This window comes from Pogoniulus pusillus, chromosome 7 (genome assembly GCF_015220805.1).
Source record: "Pogoniulus pusillus isolate bPogPus1 chromosome 7, bPogPus1.pri, whole genome shotgun sequence".
In the NCBI taxonomy this organism is placed as follows: domain Eukaryota; kingdom Metazoa; phylum Chordata; class Aves; order Piciformes; family Lybiidae; genus Pogoniulus; species Pogoniulus pusillus.
The window spans coordinates 30,886,221-30,899,951 of record NC_087270.1 but is presented as its reverse complement, the minus strand read 5'-3'; the positions used below and the strand labels follow the sequence as shown (position 1 = coordinate 30,899,951).

General features: G+C 40.3%; 1 protein-coding gene across 6 annotated transcripts in view; it reads right to left on the bottom strand.

Annotated features, from left to right (window-relative positions):
• The window catches only part of PUM2 (pumilio RNA binding family member 2), a 69,887-nt gene extending 61,565 nt beyond the window's left edge, over window positions 1–8,322 (bottom strand). For 5 of the 6 annotated variants that reach the window (XM_064146394.1, XM_064146396.1, XM_064146397.1 and 2 more), the window contains exon 1: window positions 8,032–8,115. The gene's annotated coding sequence lies outside the window, so the exon portion shown is untranslated. Of the gene's footprint in view, window positions 1–8,031 lie in introns of all 6 variants that reach the window. The other variant, XM_064146398.1, reaches the window with a different exon arrangement.
• Between the last annotated feature and the right edge of the window lie 5,409 nt (window positions 8,323–13,731).

The following is a 13,731-nucleotide window of genomic DNA, read 5'->3' as shown; positions in this document are numbered from 1 at the left end:
AATATTAAATATTTAAAAAATGATGAATGAGGCTCAGGGACAGTTATTTCTAGATTAAGATTACACTTAGTCCTGTCAAGTCAATGACTAGACATTTGCTGCTATTTTAGTATGAAAGGTGACAATGGCAGTCTCTGGACTCAACACTTCTGGCTTTCCTGTCCTATAATGACGAGCTATACACACATTCTTCCAGATGAGTGTCCTAAGATTTTTTAGAGGACCGTGTCCCATGTAAATGAGTATTCCTGTAGCCTCTGCCCTCCCTTATGCTGCCAAATATTCCAGAGTGTCTTTCTCTGCAAGGTAAGGAGTTCAATTTTTCCAAGTTATTGCCATATAATTAACTGCTGTCCATCACTTGATATTTGTTGCTACAGCTTAATCAACCACAGAAGAACACAGAATGTGACTTAGCAATATCACACATTTCTGTGCCTCACAGTCTGAAACTCTCAGTGACAGTAGGCATGAGTCAGAGTGGCTAGTTTAGACACCAGTGTCAAGAGTACATTTACAAAAAAGGATTTTTGATCTCAATTGTGTGTTGGATCCAATCCAACTGTGCTGTCTGAACTTCCTGCTCTTCCCTCAAATGTGTGCAGTACCTGAAGTTCTTCCATTGAAGTCTCAGTAATTTCCAAATCAGTGTCACTGTGATACCCTGGAATAACCCACTTGATTTTTCCATGTGTTCTCCATGGCCTCTAACGCTACTGTGTATGAATGTAGAGTAGAATATTTCAGTTCGAAAGGATCTTCTAGTCCAGATGCCTGAGCATTTTGTGACTGACCAGAAGTTAATCCAAGCTATTAACAGTGTGAACTGCCTTCCAAATATTGACACTTCACTGATAATTCCCATAGTTAATTTCTTGATGACCACTTATGAGGCACTCAGGCAATCTTTCAGTCTTTTAACCAAAGCAAAAATTAAGTCTCTTTTTAGACAAATAATTAACTTTACTAAAGACTTTTTCTTGCCATATGCCTAGTAAGATGTTTGTTCATTTGAAGACATTTCAGATGACTTTCAGAAATGCTAATAATGTTTCCCCAGTCTTCCCAGGGATTTGTTTCTTGAAATTCATCAAGTATATTAACTTCTTATTCTGTTACTCAGCTCCTTTAGCACTTCAACTAATTTGAAGATTCTTCAGTGATTCCAGCCAAGTTGATCTGTTCATCTTGTAATAAAATTGCTCACAGCAACCCCTCTTTCAACTTGCTTCCATGCAACACTGGAGAGTCAATCAAAAGTACCAGGTATCTTCTAGTAAGGAAGTGAATACAATGTTTATCCACACTTCACATTTCTACTTGAATCCACTTGTTAAGGTCTCAGGCTTAAGCAAGTTTAGTTCAGTTTCCTCAAGGAATAGCTTTTTGCTACCATATTTGCTTGGAAAATTCCCACTCCATTGTCTGCAAAAATGTTCAGCCTTGCCATGCTTATCTAAATTGTTTTTTTTTGTTATTTTGGCATTGTGCTAGCATTCTTTGACTGTACCACGAAATGTTAAAATACACAGTTTGGATGTATGCAACGTACATATGGACACTGAATCAAAGCTTTCAGCACCCTCACTACCTCTTATATGTATCTATACAACAATCTGGGCAATTGGCTCTAGGTGGTACTGATGGAGCAAGGGTGTTGGACTAGACAGCCGACTAGACTAGATAGTCCAGAGGACCCTTCCAACTTCAACCACTCTGTGATACTTACCTACTATATTTGCTTCTATTATTTTTCAATTTTTCTATAAATGCATTTAAAAAAAATCATATATTAATCTACAGAGAACACAGTCACAACTCTTTCCACAGTGTGCATAAACTTAAAAAACACATTTCTTTAGTACTTTTAACTCAAGAGTTGTCTGTTCTTTAAAGACCAGAAGAGTGACTTCTGTCTTAATAAAATTAAAAACAAAATTAAAAAAGAAAAAGATACACAGAGAGCAATCAAATCACATAGATGAAAGTGAGAAGTCTCTTGATCTGTACTTGATTTCCATTAGTTCACATTACTAAGGTAAAATGGGAACAGTGAAAAATGCAGAACGTAAAGGCAGTACTGGTTACAGTAAGTTGGAAAACATTATTTTCACATGGGTAACAATGCACAGTAAAAATCACCTTCCCCTTTAATAAATCCTCATTAAAGCTCTTAAAACAAAAAAATCCAGAATACTTCCCCCTGCATCCTCCATTCACGTTACCAGAAAACATACATGAAGTGCATGACATCAACCTGCTGGAGGAATGCAGAAATGTTTTAATTGGCCTAACTGAATTAAACAAAGCTGCTGATTAAGATGTGGCTCTGATTCCCACTGGGATGGAAAGCAGGTGGCAGAAGTGAGATAAAACTACAACTTAGCATTTACTTATCTGTGAATAATTCTATCTACACAATGCATCAGCCTTGGAAAACGCTAGCAAAAATTTGCACCAGTGCCTGTTTAATAGACAGGAAAAACCCAACGTTTTCATATTCTGAAAGTGTGTTCAAGTAGACAAGCAGAGTATTATGGAATTTTATATTTACAGAACTGCTTTACATTTTCTGTTTAAGTGTAAAGCAGAATGTCATATAGCACAAATCAAGATGTCATGGAAAACAATTTTTTTTGCAATGCAGAGCAATGTAATAATAAGAAAAAAAAAGAGTAAAAACAGGTGAAAAAAAGAAGCCACAACAGATGCATTAAGAAAAAAAACCACAACAGATATTCCCACATTTAAGACCAGTAAGTTTCATTTACTCACATTTGCCCCTATTTTTACTACATTTTTTGAACACATTCCTTAAGTCCTTGAGAAGGTCCACAAAGTTCCTCATGGATTTAAGCGTGGCACACTGCTTTTATCTGTGCTTAACTCCACTACTCCTATTTCACTTGAACTTTTTTTTTACCTCTAAGAATAACAAGTAAGATGATGTGCTAAATTCATACTACTTTCACATAAAGCCTACCAGAAGCTAGCCTTTTCTCTAACTGAACCAACTGCTTTGCATAAATTCTAATCTAATAATTTTATGGCATTCTGATAAAAAACAGGTACTCACAGAAATCTGAAATGATTATCTAAGTTAAATGAATGTTTTAAACTGAACATTTGAAATTACAAATATAAATGGAAGCTGAAAAACTAGCTTACCTCATACATCTCTTTCATAAAGATGTGAATTCAACACAAGACACAAGAATGGTCTCAATGAAAAAGTAAATAAACTACCTACCAAATGATTTATATGAATCTAATCATGTGGTACTGCAATGTTTGCTGGAGTAGCCACTCAGCTGTGCTCCAACCAGCCTCTGGAAGAAATACCCAGCTCTGAGTGAACTGAGCAGAACTTGGACACTGGAAGGACTTGATACTGAAGTTGTAAAGATGGTGTGAGGAGTGTTTCCAGATGAATTTGGCCCTGATATTGATCAAGGTACCTTTCCAGCTAGGTTAACTCCTACTCCAACATCACTGGCTTTATGATCAATGTTAACATAGATCACTCAAATCTCCTGCAAGGCCAATTCATTCATGCCTAAGTCACATGGAATGCTCATTCCACACAGAAAACTAAAAACATTAAGTTTTGATAACACAGATCTCCCACATCTTTTCTACTTTGAAGTCTGAGCTTTGTAAGAACAAAATTTATTGTCAAAATGTTTACTGGTTTCAACTTTAAAATGTAAACATCATGACTAAACTAGGCCTTTAAGACAAACAGATTTTAAAAATGCACAATTTTTACAAGACAATGTATGGTAGAGTTTCCTATATTTTAAATGTGCCCATGTATTTCTTAACAAAAAAAAGAAAATAAAAAAGCTATTTTAATCATAACAGTAGTTTCTTTTACATCATTGCTCAAGCATGATGTGTAAAACCACTAATTCTGTTACATACCATGTCAGATTTTTTTAAATTCCATAGAATCATAAAATGCAGCACAGAAAACTAAGTTCTCTGACTGAACTACATCTCATTCTTGTACACTCAGGTTTTTTTCCAAATGTGTTAAACTATGTAAAGTTCCAATATAGCAACTCACATCAACCTTCTCTAACCCACATGATAGTACTTTTTAGGGTTTTCACAAAATAAAGACTTCAAACTCGGATTAAAATGAAGTTTGCCAATTCATTCTTGAAAAACTTAAGTCTTGGCTTGGAAGAAGTATAAGCAGCAACAGCAAAATCCTCTCTCTCATGTAGACAAAAACATCCAAGAGTCATTTAATCTCTCTACACAATTTCACCTTCTTCATCTATTATTACTGATTATTAAATGTCCAATCCTTAGGGAGATACACAACACACAGCTAGCCACACAGTAGGACTTTTTTAATAACCCTTAACAGTCTTGGGTTTGTTACTGTCTTATTAGTAGTATTACAGTAGGCATTTGCTTTTTGTCAAAATACCCTACTGCAGTAGGGTAGAAAAATCAGTTCTGCAACTTCTTCAGACTAGGTGACCAACACTGTAGCATGTCCAGAACTCAATTTTATGCAACATGGAACATAATGAAGATTAACAATAAAACTTGAAAAATGTGTTACTTTTAGATCAACTACACAAAGTCACCTTCAGGAAGTCTAGCTTTGTATTTGGCTAGTGTGTATCAGAAAACACATGTAAAAATCTAGGGAACTAAACACACTAACTCAGATTTTAAAAACTAACATTGAAGAGATTTGTGAACAAATTCTGTATGGAACTTCAGACCAGCCACACAATTAAAAAAAAAATGTATACAACTAGTTCAATGCATCACTCAAAATTCTTCCTTGAAATAAAAGATGAAATCTTGAGGAAAATTATGAACATAGTTCTGACACAACCCTTATTTCCATTAGGATTTACATGACAAGAGCTTTATAATGAAAAGAAAGATTACCAGACCTGTGATCTCTTGAGTTTTGCCATCACCTCAGTAGCATGGATGAAGCAAAAGATAATCTTAGAATTGTATGAAAAACTGAACTAAAAAATAATCTGAATTACTAAATGTACAATAGATTAGTTGGCCCAATGCACACAGATACATGATGTAAACACCTCCCTGTTAGAAAGGCTGCAAACGGGATATTCAGCACAGCCAGTGGAGGGCGAAGGATCGCTCTGAAGTTTAGCGGAAAGAGACGCACATACAGACCAGCTAGGAAAAAAGTGTGTTGTTATTACTAAGACACATTTGCTACACATCAGAATTCAACATTTCTTTCTCAACTCCTAAGATGGTGGTCATAATTCCTTCAGACATGTGTCTTCTACATGCCTACAACTGTTCTTAAAAATCCATGTTTAGAAAGGAAGAAAAAAACCCACGTTGCCCAATAACGAAATATAATCTTTAAAGATATTACTAGAGATGACATCTGGTCTTTATTTGTAAGCTAAACATTTCACATACCAGCTCGAAAAGCTCTTGCCTACTATTCTAAAAGCCACAGCAGGTATTCTGAGTGGGATTCAAACTAAATCTTGCTATAAAGTTTTGGTATGCAAGCTGTTACTACAAAACAAATTTCACACAACTTGTTTGAAATTACACTCAAATAACTACAACTGAGTAAGTTTACATGTTCTGATGTAATTTAAAACTCTTTTCCACTGTATGACTGTGAAGTGCCTCCAATTTTACTATTAGAAGCACTACATAACTGGCATTTTTTTGTTATAAAAGCAGAAAGAGAGCTCTTAAGGGAAAAATTTCTTGTCCCATTTCTGCGAGAAAAGCCTGGGTACTGGCTTTGTGACAACACTGGAAACGCTGCATTGTGTGGAATAATCAAGTCAAGAGCTATATTATGAGTGTCTTGTTAACATACTTGCCCCAAACATCTGCCATACCTAGCCAAAGAAGAATACTGCAAAGAAACACTTGAGAATATAAATCTTGACGAAAACATGTACATAAAGCTTTCAACATGCACTACGATCCTACACAATAAGATTTAATGCATACTGTCACAGTAACAGGCATCTTCTCATCAAAAGACAGGCAAGTTCAAATTTTTCAGCCAAGTGTTTCTTGAACTATTAGCTCAATCATGATACCAGATAAAATTATAATTGCCAATATACACAAAGAAAAACATTAAGTACTATATAATGACACTATAGGGAAAAAAAAGGACCACTCTCTATGAATACAACAAAAGAAAAAATAAATATTGCATGTAGGAGAAGTAATTATTTAATAAAGTGAAGAGTTTTCACTATCAAGAAGTTTCTCACAGGCATTTGCCTATTAACCTTTCTCCTGTGAAAAAAAATCCTAATTTTCAACTGTAAACACTTCAGAAAACTTGTTAGGTGATTTAGTGGATTTCTACACATATAACCCAAACTACATTAGTACTAAGTTATCATGTCCCTCTTTATTCAAGTTTCCTTCTCCAACGTACCTATTTATATCCACAGTGACAAAAATTGAGTTGTAGACCAGGGAAAGGTGGACAGTAGTTCTCTCAGCCTCTCAATAGAACTGCAACTGCTGTTAACATTAGGTTTTAAAGCTAGATATGACTACATAAGATAAAATACTATGTTTCATATGTAAAAGTGGAAACATGGGATAGTAATTACATTTCAAATTCACTCATATCCCACATACCTGAAGAGCTATACCATCAACTTCAAGATAACTAAAACCGCCTGAACTCTCAGTCAGGATGCAACAAAGATTCCAGTAAAAGAAATAAATCTGAAAGTATTTTTGATAACATGTAGCATATAAGTGACAAACAATTAAGCGATTTAAGTTTTACTGATTCTCATTTGCAATGACCTATATAGCTCACACTCGCCTACATTACTCAGAAAAATCAGCTGATATAACCTCTTTATCATATTACATATGAAACTTGCTGTATATTTTGGTGTTAAGTAATCTTGTTTAAAACAGCAGATCAGAAGAAAAGAGAGCATCTCAAGTATATTAATGTTCTCTCAAGGAATGAGAATATGAGGCTATAAAATACAGGAGAACAATGCCAAAAAACAATAAATTGAAAAAAAAAGGAAAAATATTTTTTTCACAACGACTGCCAAGGAGATTAAAATCCAAACAGTTAGTTGTAAGGACGATCCACACAGGGCAGCTGGCATTTTTCTCAACTTTCTGTTATTGTAGTCTGTGCAGACATGTTTGAAGAAAAATTAAAACCTAACACTTCATTGTTTGGTACCATCTACTAAAAGCATTTGGCCTTCTTGTTCCACCCTCTGAAAGCAGTCATCCTTAAGAGTACTAAAAAAAAAATATGAATAAAATACAGTTTTTCGTGTTTTCGGTGCATTTAAACAAACACCATTTTACCCAAATTCCGCACGCATGCAATTGTCCGTGGCGTAGCCGAAACGGCGGCCCCACGTCTCCCGGCTCCTCACAGCACTTTGTACCGAAGCCTATTGTAACAGCCGGCGCCGTGTGTCTGCCTCTCCGGGCCTGCCCCAAACTCCCGTCACCCTCACGCGTGTACGCGCCTCCGCACCCTCTTCCCACTTGAACCCTTGACCGTGTCCGAGGGGTCTGTCCGTTCTCGTACCCACCTCGGACTTCTCTTAGGCAACAACTTTGCTCCCTAAACCCCACTGGGATGCAAACTGCTCCCCATGCCTCCGTTCCCCTCAGCACGCCTAGAGCACAATACTGCCCCCCCACATACACACACCCGCAGCACTGCCGATGCCCGCCCCCCTCACACGACCGCCGCTTCCCCACACGGCGCTCCCTCCCCACCTCGGCGCCGCTCCCCGGTGAGCCGGGAGGACACAAAGGCGGCGAGGAGCGGGCGGCCGCCGAGCAGGCCCCGCGCCGCCCGGTGACCTGCCACAACATGGCCCCCTCCCGCCCTCCTTCTCCCCTCCCTCTTCCCTTCCCTCCCCTCCCTCGGCGCGCAGCCGAGGCCCGAGACAAAAGGGGGCTGGAGGAAAGGGGGGCCGCCTGCCCGCTCCGCCCGCTCGCGGCCTAGTCAGCACGGCCCCGGTCCCACAGGATACTCACGGGCTGGCTGGCGGCGCTGCTCACTGCGAAGGACCAGGAGCGGGCCCTGGGACACCTCTGCCTGCCCACTGGCCCGCCGCCCCTCTTCTTCCTTCTCCTTCTCCTCTTCGCTTTCGGTGCCTCTCCTTCCTGCCTCGCCTTCCTGCCTCGCCTCCCCTCCCCCCCTTGGGCCGCGAGGGGCTCACAACAACATGGCGGGAGGGCGAGCCCGGCTCGTACGGAGGGAGAGGGACAGCGAGAGCGCGGCAAACCTCCCCCCGCCGCCGCCGCCGCCGCCGCTCGCCCCTGCCGCCGCCACAGCGCATGCGCGTCCTAGCCCGGGAGGGAGGCAGAGCGCAAGAGCGCATGCGCTGCCAGGCGCCCGGCGCGTCCCCGCCCCTCCGCTGCTGCCGCCGGCGCTCCGTGCTGCCGTGCCGGCTGGGCACGCGGCGAGCGAGCCGTCGGCTCCGTCCCACCCAGCAGTCCGCGCAGAACGCGGCTTTTGTGCCCTGCTAGGCTTTTCCTCACTTCCGTTTTTCTCTTTGGAGGGGAGGTGGCAGCTGGAGCAGTGTTCCTCCCCATCCTGCCGGCGGGTGGGAGACAAAGGAGAAGGAGAGGCCTGTTTTAAGGGGTGCCCGGTGGCTCCTGAGGACCTCGCTTCAAGCGCCGCCCTCCCGGGCAGGTTACTGTGCTTTTACAATAAACAGACGCATCGCCGCAGTTATTGATTAACTACTGTGCCGGTACTTGCTGCCTGATGATTTTGGGAAAGAGTTGAGAGAGAGAAACAGTTGAATACAGGATGTCCCATAAAGCTGGGTTGCTGCTGTAGGTAAATACTGTATTGGATGCTAGTGAAGGCTGTTAGTGATGGTTCAGTTGCGCTTACTTAGCAGCCCCTGGAAAAGAGACATCTTTGCTTATCAGTGACATTTTAAAACACGGATTTCACGAGAAAATTTTGCCGTTTCGCCAGTTCTTAAAGAAGTCTGTCTGAGAGTAGACCCTTTCAGGAAACAGCGTGCAGATGTCATCCACAGATGAAACCTTCAGACGAAATATGGTTATCAGTCTTGTGGTGGCCGTTCAGAGTGCTGCTACTGACTGTATTTCTGTAGGCAGAAAGGAGGCTCTGCCAGTGCCAGTGACTTGTTCTGAGTATAGCAGGACGAAAGTAGGCGAGTTAGGGTGCAGGAATGCCATGTGTGCTGGTGCTGCTGCTGGTAGCTGCAGTTGTGGGGGTGAAATGTCTGTGACTACCAACTGCATTCTTAAAAATAGAGATGTCTCAAAGCAAAAACCCTTCACTGTTTCCAGTATTTATAGACATGATTAAATACGTGAAAGTTCCCAGCTCTTGGTAAAGATAGAAACATTTTCTCAAGAAATGAAAATTATTTCTTTGGCTTGGTACTAGTCAGCTAAAGTACCCAGATGGCTGCTGGCTGCTGGCTGCACGCATGGCTGATCCCTGTGATCCCCAGCGTCCTGCCCCACTGCCACCTTCGGGCTGTCTCTAGGGAGGCTGCAGGGCTGAAAAACCAATTTCTTTGCTTACTTGAGGAGAGAAGGCTTTCAAAGACTGCCTTAGGTCACAACCTCAAATTCAGCCCTTCACACAAACTGGCTGGAACTGAAGAAAACCCTGGTATGCTATTGGCATCCTGAACACTTAAAGCAGCTGGTCTGCACTGGACCAACACTCCTGCTCAGACCCTTTTGGGATCCCTGTTTGTCCTGGATAATTCTAAATTAGCGTCTGTATGAAGCATTAAATGTCCAGGAAATCTTAACATACATTAGATAAGCATAAGCTTGAATGACATCTACGTCAGCCTGTTTCTCAATACTGAAAACCCACCCTCAGTATGAAAGAGAAAAATGTTTAAGTGCAATCAGTTTGGGATTTGAGCTGAGAAATACAAATGTTTTCTATATTCTAAAACAAGGCAAAAAAAACCCTCCACTACCACATGCCTCACATTTTAGTAATAGTACTAAAGCTTTTGGCTCAGGCTAAAATAGTGCAAGGAAAATCTTTCTCTCTTACCTTTGTCCTGAGTGACACCTTTAAGAGCACTCAATACTTTCAACAGTTTAACTCGGTGTCTCTCCATTATAAAATGCTTTTCTTAGTTATTTCTATTTTTAAGGAGGTGCTTACACTCCATCCATTTCAGATAAACTCCATTAACACACTTTTGCTTTGTTTTGTTGTGATGTTTGTTTCCTCTATGAATAAACACCTCTGTGAAAAATACTAAAACAAATATACAGTCTGAAAGTTAGAAAAGTAGCCAAGGGTATGGAACGCCTGAATGATGTTGACTTCCTCCACAGTCCTCTTAAGTACCTTGGCAAGGTACTTAAGAGAACTCACAGAAACTGAAAGCTAGAGTCCTAACCACTCCCAGCTCAGCTAGTGTCTAATTCTGAGGATGTCTACATTTTTTAAAGCCAAGAATTTCAGAACCTAAAACTCTGAACATGAATAAAATTTGTCCTGCTGTGCTGTGATGTCCACATCCTCCTGCAGCTTTGGCAGACAGTGATGTTAGAGTAATAAATAATTAACCTGTAAAAAATAGTATTCCTCCACAGAAATGAAACAGCTAGATGTGGTAGACCTTCTCAAAGCATCTCAAAGAACCATGAAGGTGCCTACAAAAGATTGCACTCTTTTAAAATAAGGTGTACAACACCCTTCACTCCTTAGGCTGAAGACTTAGTTCTCCACTCCAAATTCACTGGTCTGACTTTCTTAGAGTGCTGAATGGAAGTAAACTACTTCATCTGCCCAGTGCTGTAGCCAGGCTGTTCTGCAGGGAAGAATTTAAGATCTTCATCTCAGATCTTAATGGCCTCACTGGCCTTGCAGTTATGGAATCATAGAGGGGATCTTTAATCATCCTCTACTCCAATTCCCACGTCTAACTACCCCGAGCTGAATCCCTAGTTTGCAATCTTACTGCTTAATAGGAGCAGTCGTAAATGAGTGAATCTCACTCAGTTCTCTGAAATAACAACTGCAGTTAATTTCCTACCACCTTCTCAGAAGGGCAGCACTGCAGCTCAGACTCAATTAAGTCCCTTGTTAGCTGCATCTCTGTAGGATATGGACAACTCCTGTTGTAGCCTCAACTGCTACAAACTTTACAGCCCATTCTTGTCTTAATCAACCATCTCACTTGTAATACAGAAACATTTAGCCCACTAAATGCAACTGCATCCACTGTCCAATTTTAATGTTTAAGCATCTTTAAGCTTTTTCTCCCATGTGTGGGAAGAGCTCTTCTGAGTTACCTTAACATCTTTCAGATCTCCCGTTTAACACAAGAACTGTTACAAAAATACCTTCTTTTAGTATAATTCCTGTAAATCCATTTGACAACAGCCAGGCTCTCCGTGGGCTGAAAAGCCCAGTCTTCTCAATTGCACAAAACTGTGGCAATATTTCCATCTGGTTCATCTATGTGTCTGTACAACTGTAAGTTTTGTCAAGGAAGACCATCTATTCTGGGTTATTTTTGGACTAACTGGCAACTGGCATGTTATCATACTGAGCTAGTGCACATGAGAACACTTCAGTTTAGGACCAACAGAAAATCCACAGCTGAACTGTAATACTGTCACAAATCCCATTATTGGACTTACTCATGCTACCCAACTGCTCTAAAATGTGGGGATGCTGGCTTGCTGTTCAGTTATGTGGTGGACATTGCTCTTGTAGACCTGATTAGCTTTTCCAAAGAAGCTGTTCTGCAACAGGTGTAAAGGAACTGCATGCAACAAGGTGTCAGCAAATGGATTGTGCAGCCCAGCAGCATGATCTTCATGAACTTGTCCTGATAAAAAAGTGTTGCTCATGGAAGTACTTTACTAAGTAATTCTGTGGTAGAATGGCCAAGAAGCTGTCAGCTGAAGACTCGTTTCACCAGCAAGATAATTTTTGTCCTGAGTCATTCACCCCCTCATAACTGGATGAGGTATAAACAGATTTCCTAAACATACTTTAGAGTCACAACCACAAGTGAGAATCATTGTAACACAAGAGTGGCACCTCTTCATGTACATGAATGCGAAGAGCTTTGAAGTGTCAAAGCCAATAATAACACCAGCTGTTTTTTGGCTTCACATTCACTTCATTCACAACTGAGTATCTATCAATGCTTATCATAAGAAAAAAGCCTTCCTGTCTCAATAGAAATGCATTTTTCTTTCTAGTGGAGATTCCAGGAACTCTTCACATGTTTAATATGCTCTTAGAACCAAAAATCACATGTTACACTCATTACAGGGAATGAAACCTCAAAGAAGAACATAAAGTTGATTCTCATTCATTTCGTGTAGTAAGCAGTAATAAGTAAACACTGCAATTTCTGAAAATATAAAAAAATTCAAAGAAATATCCCAGGCAATGGCAGTGATCAGAAGAGCTCTGAATAAGAGGCAACATATTTTAAGAACGCCTAGAATAACATAGTTCAGCCATATCAGGAAAAGAAAGAGTGGGGGAAAAGTTTGGTTGGTTTCTTTTCTTCTTATTATTTTTTCTCTAAAGAAGAAAAACATTTTAAGAATCCTAAAAGCATATTCTTAAGTTTGAATCTTGTTGCATAAAGTCTCACCAAATTGCATGAATTAGAAATTCTCCACATCTTCAAAAATAAGAAGCCATATTACAGAGGATAAAATATAAGAAAGATGTGCAACAGTACTTCAGCTTATATAATTTATATTGCCCCTGTTTCATCAACACTTTTTTACCTATTACTGTATCATAGAATCATAGAGTGGTCTATGTTGGAAGGGATCTCCAACAGTCATCTAGTCCAACCCCCTCTGCAATAAGCAGGGATGTCCTCAACTAGATCTGTTTGCCCAGGGCCCTGTCAAGCCTCACCTTGAATATCTCTAGAGATGGGGCCCCAGTCACCTCCTTGGGAAACCTATTCCATTACCCTTGTGTAAAGAACTTGTTCCTAACGAGGATCCATACAGCTGCAGTAGGTTCTTCTCACAGGGTTCTGACCAGGCAGCCAAACGCCAAGTGGACTTTGTGTAGGGTAACACTGAACATCTGCAGTCATCTTTGCTCTTCTAGTGCAATCACTAGATTATATGGTTTTTCTTCTGTCATAACCATACATGAAGCTCCCCAGAATTTCTTACACAGTGTCAAAGACACCCACCTCAAGCAACAAGGTATGTCTACATGAGCAGACACATAATTTGAATACCAAAATGCAGCACAGCCATTTAGTTAGGAGGTAATTAAGACCCCCATTCTGACTCACCATTACAGCATGGAGACATATCCGTTACCCCCACTTCCACATGGAGAACCCAAACTTTATTCTCTGCCAGCCATCCCATCTGAGCAACAAGGCATAGCACAGTGAGTGTACAGTGCCAGGGATATATTCAGGAAGGGAAATCCTAGCTTCCTTTCTGAGCATAAACAAAATGGTTGAGCATTGTAATACTGAAAAGTAGGTGTCAATGTTATGCATGTATTGCATAAAGTATTACATAATAGTGACAGCATATTCATACATATGTGGGCTTACCTGTAATTATATCTGAAGGTTTTACAGACTTCTGAAGTACCTCTTCTGTGTCCAGTGCATCCCTCTTCCTAGGCAGTTAGTCAAACACAGAGCAAAACAAAACAAAGCAAAAAAAAAATTAGCTGAGCTGAGGTAATGTTTTTTCTAATGT